At 38.2% G+C, this 21,935-nt stretch overlaps 1 long non-coding RNA gene across 1 annotated transcript; it reads left to right on the forward strand.

Annotated features, from left to right (window-relative positions):
• The first annotated feature begins 1,623 nt into the window (after positions 1-1,623).
• On the forward strand, positions 1,624-19,642 carry LOC116021674. The gene is made up of 2 exons (XR_004099037.1): positions 1,624-1,662; positions 19,264-19,642. It is a non-coding gene; the product is annotated as an uncharacterized LOC116021674 (long non-coding RNA).
• Positions 19,643-21,935: the final 2,293 nt, after the last annotated feature.

Below are 21,935 nucleotides of genomic sequence, written 5' to 3' on the forward strand. Positions count from 1 at the left end.
CTCCAAAAAAAGCTAGTTAATCTTGCATCATCATCAACTTCAAAGTCAAAAAAGAAGTCAGGCTCATTACACTGCCTCCTCCTGAATATTTCAATCAACGAATTCGAATCAGTTCCATCCAAGCTCTTCAAAGACTCAGATGCCAATGAATTGTAAGCATCTCGATTGGTAAACCCAACGAGTGGAGACCCTCCTGACTGATGTTTCAAAAACCTTATCCCATCCGCCAAGGCAACCCCACTCTTCTTTAAGTCTCTTAAGTATGAAAGTTGATTGTTTCCCACTCTTCTGTGCGAACGAAGTAGGTGACTCTTGTCTTTAGTGCTTAGCTTGTGGTTATGAGCTTTCTCGTGTTTTGTTACTGTCCACACCCCATTACCATCTACATCGAACTGAATATATGCGCCACACCCCGTCCTTAAATCAATCTTTGAATACGCCTTAACACCACTGTTTTTCTTGGACTTACTACCAGCCTTGGAGCACAAAAATGTCTTCATCTTAACATTTTTAGTAGACCCTTGGTAGCGTTGCTTACCCTTCCTCACACTAAAACCAACTCTAAATGCATAATCGTTATACAACTCATACGCTTCATCACCATTACTTACTACAATACCCACCAAATCTTGATCAACTGCACATATGAAATATAACCTCAAGTATGGAAAAACATACCAAAATAAAACAAATAAAAAGCAATCTAATGGAAATATATTCTCTATGTAGAGGGGGGGCGGGTAATGCCACACTATATATTCACATAAGCTATACTAGATATTCACAGTTAGAAAACAACAGATTCATACATTCCAGTGATAATTGTTCGGTAATAGGATTACTATCTTCTCTACATTCACACATTCAATACACTAGATTCACATACCATATACTGTGTATTCACATTTTGAAAACTCTAGATTCACACATTTCAGGGGCAATATGTTTAGCAATTATATCAACATTGTTATGCATTCACACATTCAAAACTNCTGCCTATTGCTCCGTTAACGGCGTTAATTAACAAATTTTTTTTTAAAAAAAAAAAAAAGCCATAAACGACGTCGTTTTTGACCCAGGTGCACCTTGCAATGTGCACCTGGGTCCACGGCATAATTTGCCGTTTTTTTATTAATTGGCCCAATTTAAATACCTTCATTATTCTATATATATTCAGCAGCCCAAAGCTATCTTAATTACCTTTATTTTATTAGGTTTTTAGTTTTGTTTTATAATTGTTTTTAGTTTAATTTAATTTTCTTTTGTTTTGTTTTAAGTACGTAGAATTCAGCAGCCCAACTTTTAGTTTGCACTTCCTTTCTTTTCATTAAACTACGTGTGTAGTACGTAGACAGCAGCGAACATGCGACCTACGGAGAATGCGACAATTTGAGGAGCGACGAATTCGGCTGCGTGCGAACGGTGACGGCGCGGAATGCGGCGTGCGACGCGTGGATGGCTGCAACTTCTACAAATTTCATCCACAACAATTATGAACGGACAGTACTAAGTCTAAATTAGTATAAATAGGCAAGGCATTCAGTAGTAAGATCATCACTTTGTATAGAAGAATCTTATTTACTTTGTAAACACTCCTTGTGATGTCCTGCTGAGTTCTTATTTTCCAATTCGAGGATTATTGAAGTTTGATTCTATAAGAGAGTGAGTTTTATTTAGCCTAAATTATTCTTTGCACTTTATTATCTATATATTTTCTGTTATATTTATTTAAATTATTGCTTGATTAATTGTTGCAAAAGGGTCCATTGTTCAATTGTTAAGTTATTAAATTGCTAGTTAGAACCTTGAATTCGTAATTGTTTAAGTGTTCTGATGTTGGTAGCAAACAGCACAATTTGATTATATATTGATTTTCAGTTTGTGTTATGAAGATATATAGTCTAGCTTAAATGAACCGAGCTTATGAGTTAGTTGGCTAGGATTGGTAGTCTTTCTAATTCTTTTAATGCTGTTAGTAAATTAAATCCTAAGAGCTTGTTTATGATTGTTTATTAGCTAGGGAAGTAATTAAAGAGCTTGTTTTGATTACCGACGAAGTAAGGAAAGACAGGTTGTTAAAGCTTGTTAATAACTATAACCAATCTAGTAAAGAGTTAAGTTAGTTTGGCTTGCAAATCAATATCTGTCTTGTTAGAATTAAACTGATATTATGTCTTGGGTTGGATACTAGTTGCTATTGACATTTATTTAATATTTGATATTTGATATTATTTTCCATTTTATTGTTACTATTTAAGTTTCTATTCCCATCTAATTATTTATTAAATCTATTGCTAAAAATAAGTCTAACCAATCTCTGTGGGTATGACCTTACTCATCACTATTACAATTCATAAGAGTAAGTATTTATTATTTGTTGGTTTCGACACCCATCAATTATGCAATGGTTCCACAATTCAATCTCTAAAAGCTAACTAGCCACTCATGCTAGCCATATCAACACAAAATGAATTGCAAGAAAATATAAAATTGCAATTGCAGAGATGAAAGATTACCACAAATGGAGTCAATATACATGGAACATCTAAAAGCACCAACGAATTAAGATATTTGTCAAGTCTCTTTCAACCTTCTTCTCTAATTTTGAGAATGTTCTTGAGTAGAGAGATGTACAATTGAAGTGGAAATGAGACAAATGAAGTTCAACCCACAAATCCTACTAAAATCCTATTTATACTAAAAAGTTCTCAGGTTCTTAAAAAAACTCTTGCGCCTAGCCCGATCACGATCATGACCAGCCAACTTATCTGCCAAATATCTCAGCCACGATCTTAGTCTGGCTCGTGGCCGAGTTTGTTTCTCCGTCTGCTGAATTCCCCAATTGCACTCTTCTTTTGGTCCTCCAAATCAATATCCAAATGCCATCTTTTTAGTTCAAAATTCCCTCAAAACTAGGGAAGGCAACGAGGCGGGGCGGGGCGGGGATGGGGAGTATACTCCCTGTCCCCGAAACCCCAACCCCATCTCCGTCCCCGTCCCCGACCCCGACGGGAAATAGAAAATAGTCTCCATCCCCGTCCCCACGGGAAATTAGGCGGGGACGGAGATTCCCCGTCCCCGCGGGAAATTAGGCAGGGACGGAGATTCCCCGTCCCCCATCAATTCTTAGTCAAAATCTTAAATTAGTGTACTTTTAGTTTTAAAAATTATGATTTCAATTTTAAAAATTATATATATATATATATAACTTTTTTATATTTTTTTTTTATAATTTTTAATTATAATAATTATTCGGGGACGGGGTGGGGCGGGGAGGGGTATCCCCGTCCTCGATCTCCAAAATTTTTTCCCATCCCCATTCCCGTCCCCGTTTTAAACAGGGACAGGGATCCCCGACTGGGATGGGACACATTGCCATCCCTACTCAAAACATCAAAAGTGTACACGTGATAGGGCTTTGCCACACATTAGCACATTTCAACGAATTTTGTCTATAAATCACCACAAAAGACTTTACATAAGCGCAAAAATAACCCCTAATTGACGCTTAAAAGTAAGCATTTTTGGCAGTTATCACCTAGCTTATGGACCTAGCTTATGGATCTAATGGATGGTATACTGGATGGACTCACTGGATGGACCAGTCAACCAAAAGGACTTGGGCCATGTGGACTGGCCCAAGAAGGACTGAGCAACTTGGGCCCATTCATAGTTTAATAGGGTTAGACTCATTATTCACAATGTAATAAGGATTGGGCACATTATTCCTAATGTAGTTGGATTAGGACTTATTATTCTCAATGTAACAATAACTCCAAATATGAGGTAGGCTAGGATTTTTAATCTTTATAGGGCTCCTAGCCCAAACTATATATAAATAGACCCCATACATGAGGAGAAGGGAAGCAATTCTCAATAATACAAAATATCTACTCTCTCTATATTTTCTTTACATATTTCCCATATACTCATTATTGTAATGGTTGTGTTGACCAACCATTGATTGTCTAAAAGCCATAAACTAACATTGGCGCCGTTTGTGGGGATTGATACAAATAGTTTCCTAATCCCTACGTCGACAAAATTCTTCCTGAATGATCGAAAATATTTTGCGGTGTATTCTAACCACTGGTCCCTCTAGAGTCAAACCTACATCGGTTCCTCGATGTCGGAGTAGCAGTCGGTTAGAGCCATCATTCTAACCACCGGACTAGTAGTCGGTTAGAATGCCCTTCTTGAGGATCTACTCACACGATCAAAACATTACATCATGGCGACCAACGGATATTAACAAAACAGAAACTAGTCTCACCCGTGTACTCCACCTCGAAAAATACTCCTTCAAGCGATCAGCATTCGCAACAATATTCTATGGAGTGTTCTAACCACTAATGCCCCAAAGACTGACTGGCACCGGTTGTCAAATTTAAAACCTTTAGCCTTGAAGTGTCAAGATTAGGGATAGTTCTAGACAATGAATCATATTGAAGCTTCAACATAGCAAACACGTCAAATTCTTGATTTGACTAGAATTTTTCCAGTAAAAGCATTACTGGATAGATCTATTAAACCAAGTAGGGGAGAGAGACAAGTAGAAATTTCACTAGTAAAGTTATTATCTTGAAAGTAGAGAGATTGAAAAGAAGGAATGACAAAGATATCAGAAGGAAGGTTTGATTATATTGTACTGTGCATTGCTTATAAGTGTAGACAACAAACTTTTCTCCAAAAAGCTTTTGGGAAAGATGAAGAGCCGCCAGCAAAAATATTGGCAAAGCCCCATCATCGCATGGACTTCCATGAGTTATCGACGTGAACCGGCTAGGGAGCTCATGATTTTCCTTTGAGGCTACAAGTTGTAGTCGTCGTCAGTGTGGTCGAGGACGGGGAGGCTTAGAAAAGTGGTGGTTAGAGTGATCAGAATGGCGTTGCGCTCATGTTATTAGATGTTTTTAATTCCATCTTCTTAATAATGTATACAAATGTACACATTATTTCAATATCCATGTTTTTGAATTATCCTCCAAAACAAAACAAAACAAAAAAAAAACAAAAAACAAGAGAGGAGAAAGGAACAAGTCAACAAAAAATTTCTTATATATATATATATATATATATATATATATATATATAACATAAAAAAAATCATATTGGGGTCATAAGGGAGGCACCACTCGGAGCGTAGTTGTTGGTCTAAGGCACGCCTACTCGTGAGGCGGTTGACCTTTCTTGGATTATGGGAAGAAGATCCGACTTTTACGGTCGAAGTGGGCATGCAAGCGTCCTGGTTTGTGTACAGAGCGACCATGCCACCCATAATGTCGGGAGCCGACAAGTCACCCTGTTAGTGTTTAGTATTGTAAATCCCAACCTATAATTGGCAAAATTATTATGAAAAATTAGATTGGTTAGGCTTATTGTCAACTAGAGTACTGATTCAAGATCTGGCAAATAAACACAACACCAAAGCCTTTGGAAGTTAGCCGTTGGAACTACACTGCTTTATTAGTTACAGCTAGCTTAGCAATTATGCGGTCTGAGGTTACTTTACAAAAATATCCTTGAAATACCTCAAGGGTAAGACAATAATTCATTTTACACGGAATATCTTAGGAATTACTTGTCTTTCAAGAATCAAAGTATTATATATACTGTTTAGAGAGAGTCTCTAATAGCGTGGAAAAATTGATAAGATAGAATTACAATATACATTTCTCAAGATTTGAATATCAAGAAAAACTCTCTCTATGTTCTACAAGGAGAATACTCTGAGTTATCATCTTCTCAAGACATTATTATATTGGTGATCTAAGTTTAAGAATACTTTTGAGAAGAAGTTCTACAAAGCTTTACCATTGGACTGTATTCCATGCAATTATTGTGTAGTTGTGGGTGAGTCAGCGAGACAGACATCGGCAACACAAATCTCCAACAAGAAATTTGTTGGACTGTTGATTGCATGGATCTTCGGTCACGTTAATCCTCTATAGCTTCATCAGATTGGGCCTTTACAGTGTGAGGTATATCGCACATTGGGTTTAGAATGTGTTCTCTTACCGTATGTTTGATTTGATGTTGAGATATTGGACTGGTCTCACTTATTATGGTGGTTCCCTAGACGTATATACGATTATATCGAATTGGGTAAAAAGTACTCTATGTCCTTTACTTTCTGTTCGACCTATTTTTTGCACGTAGTCATATTGTTGTTGCATAATCTAATTAACCACATGCGTTTAGGGTTTGCGATAAAACAAGTTCTCAAATAGTTAAGTATGAAAGATAACCAAGGTTCATTGAATATTGCAAATACAGAAAATCACACTTGGTATTAGAGCTTTTAAGTCTACATAGTGACTTAACCGATAAGGGAATTATAGGTTCTGTGTTCTGTGATATTCTTGGTTGAATTTAGAATATTGTATTAGTTTCTTGATAATTTTAGAATCTAGGTTGCTAATGTATTCCGCATATATTGCTGCGTTGGAATCTGACTTTGGCAGGATGGAGAGCAACATGAAGCCACTAGAGATGGATGGTACCTAATGTTGTGAATTTAGTGGAGTGAATGTGAAGGTGGTAAAACGAAGAGTTAAACTCCCCGAGTGTCGTGTCTCTCAAGAATGGCAAATGGGAATCAAATTGGTGTTGACATTATCGGAGCTAAAAAGCAAGAGTTACAAGTATTACAAAGGATTGGTTTGATAAGTAAGTTTGGGGGTTGTAGAAAGAAACTTACACTAAATATGCAAAGGAAAATGAAAGGGGTGTGCACCAAAGTCAAACAAATTAATTGATCTTCGTAGGGGATTTGGAAAACGAGTTTCGTGATCGAGTAAGGAAGTCAAGGTATTAGTACCGAGTGGCGTCACACTCAGACTCTCAATCCTCATTCGGTTGAGGCATTTTATCGAACACCTGGTCTACCACTCCTCTCGGATCTCGTCATTTCGGACTAAGAGCGGAGATATGGGTGAGTTGGGCTCGTGAGAGGCCGCTATCGCGCACTCTCTCACTTCCCTACGGTTTACTAGCTATTCCGGCCGAAATAGAAGTAAAGCTTGAACAACTTCAATCATACAAACATAAATCCTACTCCTTCATATCTCAAAACCATAGAGCAATTTCTAAACAACAATCAAAAGTTTAACAAAGGCACACACGCCCTAAATACTCTACTCAGTCATGGAAATCATTCAAAACAACAAAGCAGAAATTACTTTCAACAATAAATCTAAACAAGCAATTCAATGGAAAAAGTGTGTTACCCAAGGAATGGTTGATTCTACATCTTCAATCCATCTTCAATCTTAAGATCTACACTAATCTAATGGAAATTGAGTGTGTTTTTCCTCCCCAAAGGGGAAGGAATAGAGAGAGAAAAGTCAGATCTAAAAGTTGTGAGCGTCCCCTCCACAAATAAGAAGGAAGGGTTTAAATAGCTGCTCAAAAAGTCGAATTTCCGCTGTTGCCCTACTGGACGCGCTCCACGCCTGCTACCACGCGTGTGGCCATGCGTAGCAGCTCTCTGGAATAAATCCACGCATGCTCACACGCGTGTGATGGTGCGTGGCAGCCTCTTGCTTGATGGATTCTTTGTTTGTTGCTTCTTTTAGCCCAAAACTTTGCTATTTCCTTCGGAAATGACTCAAAATATATTCCTTGAGCTGGATTTGTCAAATAGATGGTAATTAGAGATTTTATCCATGAAAGTGATCATAATTGGGTGCTGAGATAGTAAAATATCATCTAAACATGACCCAAATTTTGACTATTCTTGGCACTTATCAAAGTTTCCACACTTTAGATCTTGCTTGTCCTCAAGCAAGCGTTCTATCAAATCCTAATCATCTAAGTGCCAAGAACAGTTAAATGAAGATAGGATAATCAAAAATTTCGTGATCAGGTGTGTCGGAATGGGGCGGGTGAAATCCCCTTCACTATCTACCAAGACTATTAAGTTTAGGTCAGACAAATGTAAGGAATATACTGAGGAAGCAAATGCTTTTCATGTGTAGGTTTCAAAAATGACAATCACACTTTTCCAATCATGCAATTAATGGGAATTCGTCTTCTATTTTATTGGGGCCTAAAAGCGGATCCCACTAGTGGGAACGATGTGCACACCCTGGCCACATTTTCCAACCATATGCCAAAGCCCCTGTACTGAAAATTAAGTGAGGGCAGGGACACGGACCGCTCATCGCCATGGCTTGGGCGATCGCTCTATTTTCTCACCTCCTAGGATAACGTCATCGGGCGACCCGACTTCACATGGAGCCCCATGCTTTTTCGAAGACAGTGCAATGGGTGCCCGAATCCTAGCGAGGCGGCTCACCTCCTCTCAATTTTCTCTTCTCCTAGAACATTTTAAGTGGACAACCGACTCCAGATATAGCATTTGAAGACTATGGTTGAACACTTCCTAACGAGAAGGCTTTCCTCGGATTTTATCTCTAGGAGTGGCCTTTTTAAAGCCTTTATTCATGTTTCACCATGTCAACCCCTCATGCCTCTTTCTTAGGGAGTAGGGATTATTTTTACTCAAAGCTCACTTTAAAGCTCTCCTTTTGCCCCATGTCCTGCTAGGTTTAGTTCGTTAATTTTTTTATCTTTCTAAAGCCTAGAAGGTACACACTCCCACTTCGAGCGATCCTTGACTAAGGTCCCACTAAAATAGAAGACGAAAGACATGCAATCATACAGAATTTTCAAATTTTGATGGTGGTGTGTGTCACAGATAGCTTCCAGAGCATATTTCAAACATTTGTTTTGGCATAAAAGTAAGAGTCTTCCTAGATAGTGCAGACAACAACACACTCTTTTATCCTAACACCTTAACAACTCAACTGATTACCCATCTTTATGCAAAACATCCTTTCCACACTTTAAAAGATGACATCGTCCTCGATGTCGCCATGAAGAGCGGTGGAGAAAGAGTTGGGTCAAAGAATTAATAACTAGGAGCACCTTTCCACACTTTAAAAGTGTTTCTTGGGCTTGGACTAAACTTTTTAATTTTATCACCCAAAAAGATCTTTCATTAACTCGAACAATAAGAATGTCATACCAATCATTGAACAACCATCCTTCTTTCAAAAAGGGAACAGAAAATATACCTTGCGTAGCAATTCTTCATTTAAGCATTGACTGTCGCTTTTCCTAGACAAAATATTCCATAAAAGATTTGTTGGCAGAAGATGGAAAGTAAGAATTGTACCTCATTTGACCATTTAGTTCCTTGGTTCAATCTCGTCCTTACTACGTTTGGGGTACCTCCCAGGAGTGCCACGTTTAGCGTCCTTGGCTGGACGAAACGTGGTAGGATCTAGACCAAAAAGCATAAAATACTAAAAGCATAATAAAAATAGATAAAAATAAAACAGTGTACCCAAACAGATTCTTAGGGTTTGATTCATGGTTACTTCATCATCCTAATTTCTTATGAAGGCAAGGTCTTCTCAAATGTCAGTCATAGCCCTGAGCTGGGTCCTCTTCTTGCCAGTTCTTCTCGCAGAAATGCAATTTGCATGCTCAAATCCTGAATAAGTTCGTAGTGTCTTACGTCCCTTTGCTCCAAGAGTTCTTCATGTTCCATGTGCAACTCATACTGAAATCTTTGCATTGTTTCCCAATTGGTGACCTTTGTGAAGCGTGCTGGAGCTGCAGGTGATGAGTGTGGCAGAATAGGAGTCGGGTTTTCCAAAGGTGGTGCATCATTGGAGATCGAGATATTCAGAGATAGGGTTGGCGAAGAATGATGTTGATTGTCCGAAGGGGTGTGGATTTGTTCCCTCGGCGTGTTTGGTTTGGGAGATTATGAGGATGGAGAGGGAGGTGATGGATTGACTCTCTCCTTTGGTTCCTTGGGTAGTCTTTTCTTATTTGCTCTTGTTCCCGTTCTCATCCGCAGGTTTCGACTAATTTTTAGCTCAGACAAATCCGTCATAGACAACGGAGTCATCGCTGAGCTTTTTAGAACCTTGCTGGTTTCTTCCATCTTTGCCTGATACCCTAAACCAAGGCACAGTTGAGTGACTAATGGTCCTACGAACAAAGAAGTGACTTTTTTAGATTGTTGTGCCTTCAACCATCTCTTGCACACCACTCCCATGTTCACAGGTGTATTCGTGTCCATGCTCCAAAGTGCAAATAAGTCAGTCTTGTAGACTTTTGCGAAATTTCCTGTGCGTCCTTCCCAAGATTGAGCAATTATCCGCCGGATAATTTGAATGTCGTCTCTTCTGAGCTGAGATTGTAGTACCCTCGATACACTCCATTCAACTCCTGGTTTTGCAATCCTCTTCCAATATCTACTTGGAGTCTCGGAGTCACCAAAATCAATTGGGAGTTCCTTGTACCACATGCTTTCTTGGTCCTCCTTGGTATAGAATCCAAGCAAAATTCCTAGAGTATTGACCGAGATATGATGAGGTTCATTGAAGATATTGAATTTGATCGTTGGGCTTTTCAGGTCGCTAGTTTTTCCTATAACTTCCAAAGTGGCCACAAATTCAAAGACGGTAGGTATATAGGTCGAGTGGCGCCATCCAAAAATTTTACTCCAGAAAGGATGATGGATGAGGCATGCTAGCGAGTTTCGACATTAAAAAGGATTCAATGTCGCTAAGTCAATGAATTTCCAACTGGTTATCGGAAGGTAGACCGCATACTCAAAACGTCTCTGCTGCTTCTCCGTTAAAAGTATCATCTGTTCTATAATTCTTTCATTCCTTTCTTCCTTAGGCTCGGTCAGCTCAGTTTCCATCATCGGGGCTTTTCCTTTTCTAGCCCTCATTTCTTCTTGATTAGCCGTGGAGGATTGGGAAGACATTGCCTAAAAGATACCATCAACAATGTTTGAATATATTGGTATGATATATGGGCATATGTATTATAAGGAGCAACATAGAACCTATCCATTGTATTCATTTCATTCATATTCATTTCAAGAAAATGAACGGGTCATACATGGGCAATATTAGGTAGAATTCAAAATAGTCAAAATAGGTCAATTTCCTCTTCTTCTCCTAGCTAGATAGGATTTGAAAAATGAGAAAACAATAACATTTTGAAATTGACAAAGCAATAGGTGGGTATCATTATTCTCAAAGCCTACAAAGCAAGAAATTTCCACATTTCATCATTCATACTCCCCATTTCATCTTGAATTCCAAAAATATACCCAAATCACCTAGGGTTTGCAATCTAGATATCAAGAACTTCTCAAATCATGCAATGTTCATCATTTAATAGCAAATATAGGTTTTAAGCAAGTCCTAGAATCTATTTCTAAGCTATTTTAATCAAGAAAATCATCATCCCACATTCATTCGTACAAACATGTCTTCCAAAGACAATAAATTTCAATAGTTGTAAAGGAAGATAGAGAGAAGGAATGTTACCTTTTGAAGAGCTTAAGAAGGAGATTCAAGAAATTTCTACCAAGAAGTGCTTTGGAGGAGGCTAGTCTTACCTTGGATGAAGCTCTTAGCTTTTAGATGTGGTGAAATAAGAAATGGGCAAGGGTTTGAACACAATTACGCCTTATTTACGCAGTCCTTCTGGTGCCCGACCACGCCACTCACACTTGTGGGAGTGGGCGTGGTTGTTTTTCTGGAAGATTTTCACGCCTGCTCACACGCGTGTGAGCGGGCGTGGACTGTGCTCGCTTGCCTTCTTTAAATTTTTCTTACCCCTTTTTGAGCTCGGTCACCATCTTTGACGAATAGACCTTTGAGGACCATTTTAGGATGGAGAATCTGCGTGGTTAGTCAAAGAAAAATCTAGACAAAAGACAAAATGTACTTAAAAAGAGAAAAAGCAAGAATTGATAACGTAAAATCTAAATCCTAGGGATAACGTTGGGAATGCCTCCCAAGTGCGCCTTTGTTTAGAGTCTTTGGCTAGACTTGGGTTGGTCTATCCCGCTAAACACACAGACTTCGGGACTTTGCCAAGCGTCCCATGTACTTTTGCTTCAAGGAATGCCCCAAGATGTAAGACATCCTTGAATTCCCACGCAAATAAAGGAAGAACAACATGTATAATTGGAAGGTTTATGGCTTCAAACACTCCCCTTGATTTCTCAAAGGTAGTGCGATCTTCCTTTATTTTGTCATTCTCTCTTCCAACCCCGATGTTCTTATCGATTTTATCATAAGGTTGAGACCATATCCCTTCACTGGAAGTCATATCACCCCCCTCAACTCCCTCGAACAAATCAAATGTGAAAATTCCCTCCTTATCCATCATCTCTTTCTCACACTCTCTATTCTCATCTCCCCACTTTACTTGTCTAAAAGAATCACCTATCAACTCATCTCGTCCCAAATCATAGGATTCATTTTCCAAGAATTTAAAATTATCATATTCATCTTCAAACAAACTAGAATCCCTATGATTTCCAACCAAAAGATCACGATTTACTATAGAGTCATCCTCCCAAAAATTAAAGCAATCATAGTCGCAAGTAATAGAAATATCAATGCGTAGGGAGTCGTCTTTACAAGGAGCATGAGTATTTTTATCAAGACTTTCGCACTCATTGATGAAATTGCCAAAAAAGCCTATGGAATCATCCTTTCGGAAATAAAAACATTCAATATCATAAGAATATAAATCATTGTTACATTGTAAAAGGGAGTCATCCACTTTAGTGTCAAAAGTAAATCTATCAAAAGAACATGGATTTTCGAAAGCAGTAATGCAAGAAGGTGTAGGAATGTTACCATGTGTAGGCTCTTTATCTTCCCATACCACTTCGATGTTCTCATCATCGCTCTCCATCTCGACTTCTTTTGGATTTTCCAATTCAAAAATTGGAACTTCTTCTGGCACCGGAGCATAACAATCTACCATCCCTTCACTACCCACTTCTTTTCCAGCGTTTTGTGCCTCAACCCTTGGATTGGCTTCCGAGATTGGGAGATTCTCTACAAGTGGATAGTATATCCGTGATGAATTGGTCCTCATGAACTCCTCCATGATGGCTAGCATTTATGTTTCAATCTCGTCCAATGGAAGTCCTTCTTCCCGGAGAGTAGCGAGATAATCCTTTAATTCGCTCCTAATCTCGGCTTTCAAGTTAGCCGTATCCTCCTTGGCCATTCTTGTGAATACTTCTATTTTCTCCTTAAGAATTTCGATTTCGTCCTTGGCCGGGGGGATATAATCACAAGGATCGGGTATGGTAAAATACGGATTGGAAGGTGGTGTTTCAAGGTAATGTGTAGGATTGTTTCCTTTAAGAATTTGTGATGGAGATGGGTAATGGTTGTTTGGGTGGAAAATTATGGAACGAAAATGGCTCGGGAGTATAGCTTGGATCGATTGTTCTCATCATTAGTGCAAGCTTACTCTCTATGTTTTGGAATATTTCTTTAGAGCTTACCGAGTCATTTTGATAAGTGGAGTATTGTGGGGGAAATTTGTTTTGATTAGGTGGGATAGGGTGTGTGTATGGTGGTGGGTGATGGTTATGTATATAAGATAGATAAGAAGTTGGGTGCGGTAAGTAGTGATATGGAAATGGATAAGGGTTTTGAGGTGGATAGTGATATGTTGGTGGAATGTAAGTATGGGTGGAATGGGGATAATATGGATATGGTTGGGGTGGAATATAGTTCAAAGGATTTCCCTCATGGTGTGGGTAACCATGGGGATACATTGGAGCATACATTGGCAAGCTTACAAATGATTTTTAACAAAAATTTCCTGCACAAAGCTTAGCCAACAACAAATATATGCAACTAGAAGTGGTTGCAAGTGAGCAATAAAATATTCAAGACAAATAAGCTCACTTCTTCAAAGCAAATATCAAAATTTAAGAAAATAAAACAAACAAAAAGAAAGCAATTCAAGAACTCTTAAAAATTAACTCCAAAAACGTCAACGCAATTCAAAACCGTTTGCCATCCCCGGCAACGGCGCCATTTTGATGTTGTGAATTTAGTGGAGTGAATGTGAAGGTGGTAAAACGAAGAGTTAAACTCCCCGAGTGTCGTGTCTCTCAAGGATTGCGAATGGGAATCAAATTGGTGTTGACATTATCGGAGTTAAAAGGCATGAGTTACAAGTATTACAAAGGATTGGTTTGATAAGTAAGTTTGGGGGTTGTAGAAAGAAACTTACACTAAATATGCAAAGGAAAATGAAAGGGGTGTGCACCAAAATCAAACAAATTGATTGATCTTCGTAGGGGATTTGGAAAACGAGTTTCGTGATCGAGTAAGGAAGTCAAGGTATTAGTACCGAGTGGCGTCACACTCAGACTCTCAATCCTCATTCAGTTGAGGCATTTTATCGAACACTTGGTCTACCACTCCTCTCGGATCTCGTCCTTTCGGACTAAGAGCGGAGATATGGGTGAGTTGGGCTCGTGAGAGGCCGCTATCGCGCACTGTCTCACTTCCCTACAGTTTACTAGCTTTTCCGGCCGAAATAGAAGTAAAGCTTGAACAACTTCAACCATACAAACATAAATCATACTCCTTCATATCTCAAAACCATAGAGCAATTTCTAAACAACAATCAAAAGTTTAACAAAGGCACACACGCCCTAAATACTCTACTCAGTCATGGAAATCATTCAAAACAACAAAGCAGAAATTACTTTCAACAATAAATCTAAACAAGCAATTCAATGGAAAAAGTGTGTTACCCAAGGAATGGTTGATTCTACATCTTCAATCCATCTTCAATCTTAAGATCTACACTAATCTAATGGAAATTGAGTGTGTTTTTCTTCCCCAAAGGGGAAGGAATAGAGAGAGAAAAGTCAGATCTAAAAGTTGGGAGCGTCCCCTCCACAAATAAGAAGGAAGGGCTTAAATAGCTGCTCAAAAAGTCAAATTTCCGCTGCTGCCCTACTGGACGCGCTCCACGCCTGCTACCACGCGTGTGGCCATGCGTGGCAGCTCTCTGGAATAAATCCACGCATGCTCACACGCGTGTGATGGTGCGTGGCAGCCTCCTGCTTGATGGATTCTTTGTTTGTTGCTTCTTTTGGCCCAAAACTTTGCTATTTCCTTCGGAAATGACTCAAAATATATTCCTTGAGCTGGATTTGTCAAATAGATGCTAATTAGAGATTTTATCCATGAAAGTGATCATAATTGGGTGATGAGATAGTAAAATATCATCTAAACATGACCCAAATTTTGACTGTTCTTAGCACTTATCAGTACCAATTACTCATTATAGAAAGCCAAGATGTGTATCTATCTCCAAGCCTAGGGAGCTAGGGTTTTGCATGTTGTGATTACTAGTTACATGGATCTTCGGCCACGATAATCCTCTATAGCCTCAATTCTTGGCGAACCATTTTTTGAATTATGTGTTGTAAAGAAAGTCATACGCTCCTTACCAATAAGGTTTCGTATAAAGGTAACTTCTATTTAGGAGAATTCAGGTTGGGAGAACAACTCACTCAGTGAACTCATCGGAAGTTTTCATAACCATAAACTACAAGTTCTTCTTGAGGATAATCCTGGTTTTTCAAGAACCAGTAAATCAGTCGCATTCACTACTAAGACTAAGACTGAATCGAATGTTGAGGATTTCAATTATGAATCACTTACCCTACTGACAAAGAATTTCATAAAGATTTTGAAGGGTTTTAATCGTCATGAAAAAAGGACTATCTGGTAGAAGTCAAAGCAAACTGAGTTCTATACAAGGTACAAAGTCAACATCTAAAGACAATTCATCTGGGTTTAGATATGGTCAATCTTCCTGTACTGGACAATCTAAGAATTTCTCATCTAATTCTTTGAAACAATCTTAATAGAGGAATCCAATGTCATAAGTGTGAAGGTTATGGACATATTCAATTTCAATATCCTACATACCTTAAATGAAAGATGTCAATGAATGTCACAGCTTGGAGTGATGATGAGGGTGGCGATATGTATTAGAATGATGGTGAAGTTTTTTTAAACTTTGCTGCATTCGTCACACCTGTTGCTAATCCATCAGAGTCTGATGATGAAGATTATGTATCATTTGATGATTTTGAGGAAAGACAGTCATCTAGATGAAGAATATGCAATATTGGTTACTAGCTGGGAACAACTTGTCAAAGTGTATAGGAATTTGAATGATGAATTAAAGACCTATTAAGACACTTTGTGGAAGTTGAACGTTGATCTTTTCATGAAGGATGATTTGATAAACCAGATACACACAAGAGAAGGGAAGCCTGTGAAACAACTAGAGGAATTAAAATGAAACATCAAGATAATGGATAGCACATCAACATTGGATGAGATCCTTGATTCTGGAAGGAAGAGCCACATCAAAACTAGTTTAGGCTATCAGGAAGGTCAATCACCAGTTACCAAGATAGTGTTTGTCAAAGGAATTGAAGTACTTAAGGTTCTGCTATGCTAGTCCGACAGCCAGTTAATGCAAGGATTAGAAGGAGAAGATTGTATGCTCCTACATGTCACTACTGTTAGACAAAAGGCCATACAAGTCCATAATGTTACCACTTTTACAAGGATCAAAGATAAGAAATGTTTAATAAGAAGAACATCACCCCTTTTAAAAGGCAAATCTGGGTCAAGAGGTCAAAAGTGATATGCTACCCAACAATAGTCCTATTTGCTGCCTTGACTCAGTCAAGATGGTACTTCGACAGCGGGTGTTCAAGGCACATGACGGATAAGAGCAAAAATCTAAGATCAGTTTAACCAAACAGTGGATCAGTAGCTTTTGGAGATGGTCAGAAAAGAAAGATCATTGGAAATGGTTCTTTAAATGTTCTCGGACTACATCACTTGGATGATCTGTTATTGGTTCAAGGCTTACGTGCTAATTTAAGTATCATAAGTTTGTTATGTGACCAGAACTAGAAAGTATGCTTCAACAAAGATCAGTGCAGTTTGCTGGACAATTCCAATCAAATTGTGATGGAAGGTACACGATCTTCTAATAATTGTTGTATTCTAACTAATTATGTGACTTGCCACAGAACCAAGCTTGATGATGCAAAGCTTTGGCATCAAAATCTTGGTCATATTAACTTTCATGACATAGACAAGCTGGTCAAACTGGAAGCTGTTCGAGGAGTACCGAAACAAAAAATTTATCGTGAAGGTGTTTGCGGAGCTTGTGCAATTGGCAAAAAAAATAAGGGCAACCAACAAATTAGTAAAAGCCATCTCCACAAAAGAATGCCTACAATTAGTTCACATTGATCTAATGGGACCAACACAAACTAAAAGTATTGGAGTTAAAAGTACGCCGTATATATTTGTTTGTCTTGATGATTTTTCTCATTTCTGTTGGATAGCTTTCTTAAGGGAAATGATAGAAGCATTTGAAGTGAGTTAATGCCATATGGGGTCCTTCGAGTATAGTGGTTTTGTCATGTTTAGTCTGAAACTTTCAAATTGATCACCCGTAGACCTTCGACTTTCAAATTATTACCATCCGTCATCCAAGTAATCATCCATGGTCCTTCAACTTTCAAATTTTAACCAGCCCTGATCCTTCTAGAAGGACCACGGCCGGTTAAAATTTGATAGTTGAAGAACCATGGATGGTTGGACTATGGATGGTGATAATTTGAAAGTTGAAGGATCATGGGTTGTCAATTTGAAAGTTTAGGACTAAATGTGGCAAAACCACTATATACTCGGAAGACCCCAAATTGTAATTGATTCCATTTGAAGAGTTCAAGACTCTGTGCATTAGACTGCAAAAGGAAAAAGATGAGCTCATTATAAAGGTTCTAAGATTAAGAAGTGGTCATGGAATGGAATTCAAAAACAATGTTTACTCAGAATTTTGCTCAGGAAATGGAATTGCACATGAGTTTTCTACTCTCAAAAGTGCTCAACAAAATGGCATTATGCAAAGGAAGAATCGCACCTTATAGGAAATAGCGCGAGTTACACTCAATGCTAGTAATCTTCCACAACGCTTTTGGGCATAAGCTGTTCACACAGCATGTCATATAGTGAATAGAGTATATCTTCGACCTGGCACAACTATGACTCCATATGAGATATGGAAGGGTAAGAATCCTAATCCGAAGTATTTCCATATATTTAGTACTAAATGTTTTATCTTAATTGATCGTGAACAAAGAGGAAAGTTTGAACCTAAAAGCGTTGAAGGAATTTTCCTTGGCTATTCACCTAATACCCGAGCCTATAAGGTGTATAACAAAAGAACAAGGACAATCATAGAGTCTAAGAATGTAGTTGTGGATGATCATCCTGATGAAACAAAATAAACTTTTGCATCAGATATGTCTTCTGAGACACTAATTGAGTCAATAGAAAAGAGTGTTGAAAGTCCAGTGATCATTGACTTTAATCCTTACGATTCTAAAGAAGGACCACCTCAAGATGCTGATGAATCTACTGAGCTTGCTGACAAAAGTCAAAGAGATAAGCCTACTAGAACACGAAAGAACCATTTCTCTACCAACATAATTGGTGATCCATTAGCAATAATCAAAACTCGAAGCAAGTTAAGAGGTAATTTAGTCGAAATTGCAGGTTATTGTTGTTATACGTCCAAGGTTGAACTGAAGAACGTCAAAGATGTATTGAAAGATAAATTCTGGATTAATGCCATTCAAGACAAACATGGACAGTTTGAGCGCAACCATGTGTGGGATTTTGTTCCTAAACAAGAAAGTGTTAACATAATTGGGACCAAATGGATCTTTATAAACAAGACTGATAAAATAGGTAATGTTGCTAGAAATAAAGCCAGATTGGTCGCACAGAAATATACTCAAATTGAAGGAATAGATTATGATGAAACATTTGCACTAGTTGCAAGGTTAGAGTCTATACGAATGTTGCTTGTTATTGCTCGTGTTCTGGGTTTTACACTATTTCAGATGGATGTCAAGACCACATTTCTCAATGGCTATCTACTTGAGGATATTTATGTCGCTCAACCTAAGGGATTTGAGGATCCAAAGTTCCTAGATCATTTTTACAAACTGAGGAAGGCACTGTTGGAACATTGTTATCATATTTGTTTGATGCCATAAAAGATTTCCCTCTCTCCGTTTTCTTACACAACTTTCTTGATTGACCATTCCATTGTTACGATTATCTTGAATCATCTTTGATCACATATTATCCTTGTATTAATTGATAACTTACTTGATGACAAGTAAGAATAAAGTGTGGAAACTTGTGATAAGTACCAAAGATGCCTACTTTTAGGGGTTGTTTTGTGTTCATTTGAAGTCCTTTGTGGGTGATTTTTGGTTGAAATGTTTTAATTGTGCTAATGTGTGGCTTCACTTGTACACTTTTTGATGTTTTGAAGGACTTTTGGGCTAAAAATGAGGCATTTCAGCATGAATTTGAAAGAAACAAAGGAGCACAAAAAGCGGAGGTCAGGACTGGATCTCGGCCACAATCGTGGTTGGGTTGTGGCAGAGAAGCAGTGCTCGCCACGAGCCAGCTCGTGCACATGGTCGAGGAGTGGGTAGACTAAGTATCCCGGCCACGATCCTCACGCACGCATTTTGAAGAGTTCCGGGATTTTTGAGTATAAATAACTTGTTTTTAGTAGATTTTAGGGAGAGCTTAGATTAGATTTCATTTTGTACTTCAATTGTACTTCTTTCTACTCTAGAACTCTCTTAAAACTAAAGAAAACCTAAGTGCAAGAGACTTGACAAATCTCAAATCCTTGGTGATTTTTTATCTTCCATTGTAGAATTGACTTCAATTTTGGTAATCATTTACATTTTCAATTGAAATTTTATTCTTTTTTTCAATTCATGTTTTGTTGATCATGGCTAGCATGAGTGGCTAGTTACTTATAGGAATTGAGTTGTAAAGCCATTGCATAATGCTAGTGTGTAATCACATTGTCAATTTGGATTTGTGATCTTGTGTTTATTAAAGTCATTTTCATTTTTGGTCCTACTGTTATTGGGGCATTGCCAATTTTAGTCCACTTCATTAATTTTTGCCACATTGCGGCCAGTCTTATTTAGTCCCTACTACTTTTAGTCCACTGTTAAAATTTTCGTCAAATAACTGTTCAAAACAAGGGTATTTTGATCTTTTCATGCTTTGATCATCTCCTTTGCCCTTTGTAGTGGTTTTCCTTACACATTTTCATCCAATGAAGAGGTCTGGTGAAAGCTATGGCTTTGTAATGTGGCTCACATAGCTTTTGCCGGACTCTTCATTAGATGAAAATGTGTAAGGAAAAGCACTGCAAAGGGTCAAGGAGATGACCGAAGCATGAAAAGACAAAAAATATCCCTGTTTTGGACGGTCATTTGACGAAAATTTTAACGGTGGACTAAAATTGGCAAGAACAAAATAAAACTGGCCGCAATGTGACAAAAATTAATGAAGTGGACTAAAATTGACAATGACCCAATAATAGTAGGACCAAAAATGGAAATGACTCTGTTTATTATATCTTCTTGTTGAAAATGGATGAATTTGTATGTTGTCTTGTGAATTAGGGCTCAATTCATGAGATGTCTTAGGTGTATTTCTCCCAGGCAAGAGATTTCTAGGGATAGGTAGACTCTCTTCCATTTGCTTACCCTGCCTTAGATCCGAGAGGTCAGAGTCCGTGACAAGGCGTAACTCGTGTGTTTGATGAAATGACTCAAAGGGATTGGGTGACACTTGGGTGCTCCCTTGAACTTTGGGAGGTTGTTAAGACCGGAATGGCGACGGTACTAGGTAAACCTTGCTAGGAGAATAATAAATACTAGCACATCCTACCTCAAAGAGCACTAGAAACATGTTGCAATAGCTAAGCAATTCACTTCCCTTTTCTTCCATATAGTACCTTTACTTGTGAACACTTGCTTCTTTTATTTTTGTGAATTTTACTCAATGATGCATTGCTTTAAATCTTGTGTTGACTTCCTTGGATTGATCGTCCCTACAAACTATATCTTCATACTCCAAATTTTCCATCCTTAAAGACGACAACTTGGGGATAACATCCCTACTCCCACTTACATTCACACTCTTCCATTCACCACCACAAAATAACACTTTCATTGAAATAGTAGACGACACAAAGTCCATCGCTGCACAGATTCCTATGCCTAACGAAGAAAATATAGTTGGAGCTATCCTTCAATACTTTGGGTAGAGGGCAATTGAATGGGAGACTGCCCATTTGCAGGCTCAAGCACAAGCAAGGGAGTTGGCACAACAGCGAGTGCAAACACTCCAATCTAGGTTTATAGTTCTAATCCCTATTATTGATCTTTCTCTTGAAAAATCTAGTGTTTGTAAGGGATTATTTGTTTCTGTTTCAATGCCTGAATCACATATTTTACTTGCAACTTGTGAATCGTCTCTACCTATTGCTAATATTCCTGATGTGTCTGTCGCACTTATTTCCCTTAATTCTGATGAGGTTAATGAGTCTATTCTACCTGTTTCAAATATTGAAATGTCTATGCCTATTTCGATGTATACACATTCTAGTGTGATGAATTATTTGTTATTGTTTGTGAAACTGCTAATATGTCTGACCCATTACTCAATTTGGTTTCTCGGTCTGATTCACAACATGTCTAACTTTTTGATCAACCTTATGATAAACTACCTGGAGATCCTAATGTTGATATGCTTGAATCTAATATTGTTGAAACACGTATCTAAACACTCAGGTGTTGACATGGTTGAGTCTAAGCCTGTCAATTTGATTGATCCTTCTATTATGGATGTTGTGCATGATATTTCTAGAGTTAAGTCTAAAATAATACATGATCTTACTACACATCCAAACTCTTCAAGCTTTAAGATTCGAAATCTCAAAACTGTCTTGTCAAAAACTCATGTGGTTTACTCTCAAACAGAACCTAGAAACTCTTCCACTCATGTACCCGGTTGCCCTGTTTCTTCTAATCCCATGCAGGAAAAATCACAAGGTAAACAAAGGAAAAGAAAGAGCCAACCTGAAGAAATTTACTAGACAATATTCTATTGCAACAATCATTCCCCACA

Source organism: Ipomoea triloba, chromosome 6 (genome assembly GCF_003576645.1).
Source record: "Ipomoea triloba cultivar NCNSP0323 chromosome 6, ASM357664v1".
In the NCBI taxonomy this organism is placed as follows: domain Eukaryota; kingdom Viridiplantae; phylum Streptophyta; class Magnoliopsida; order Solanales; family Convolvulaceae; genus Ipomoea; species Ipomoea triloba.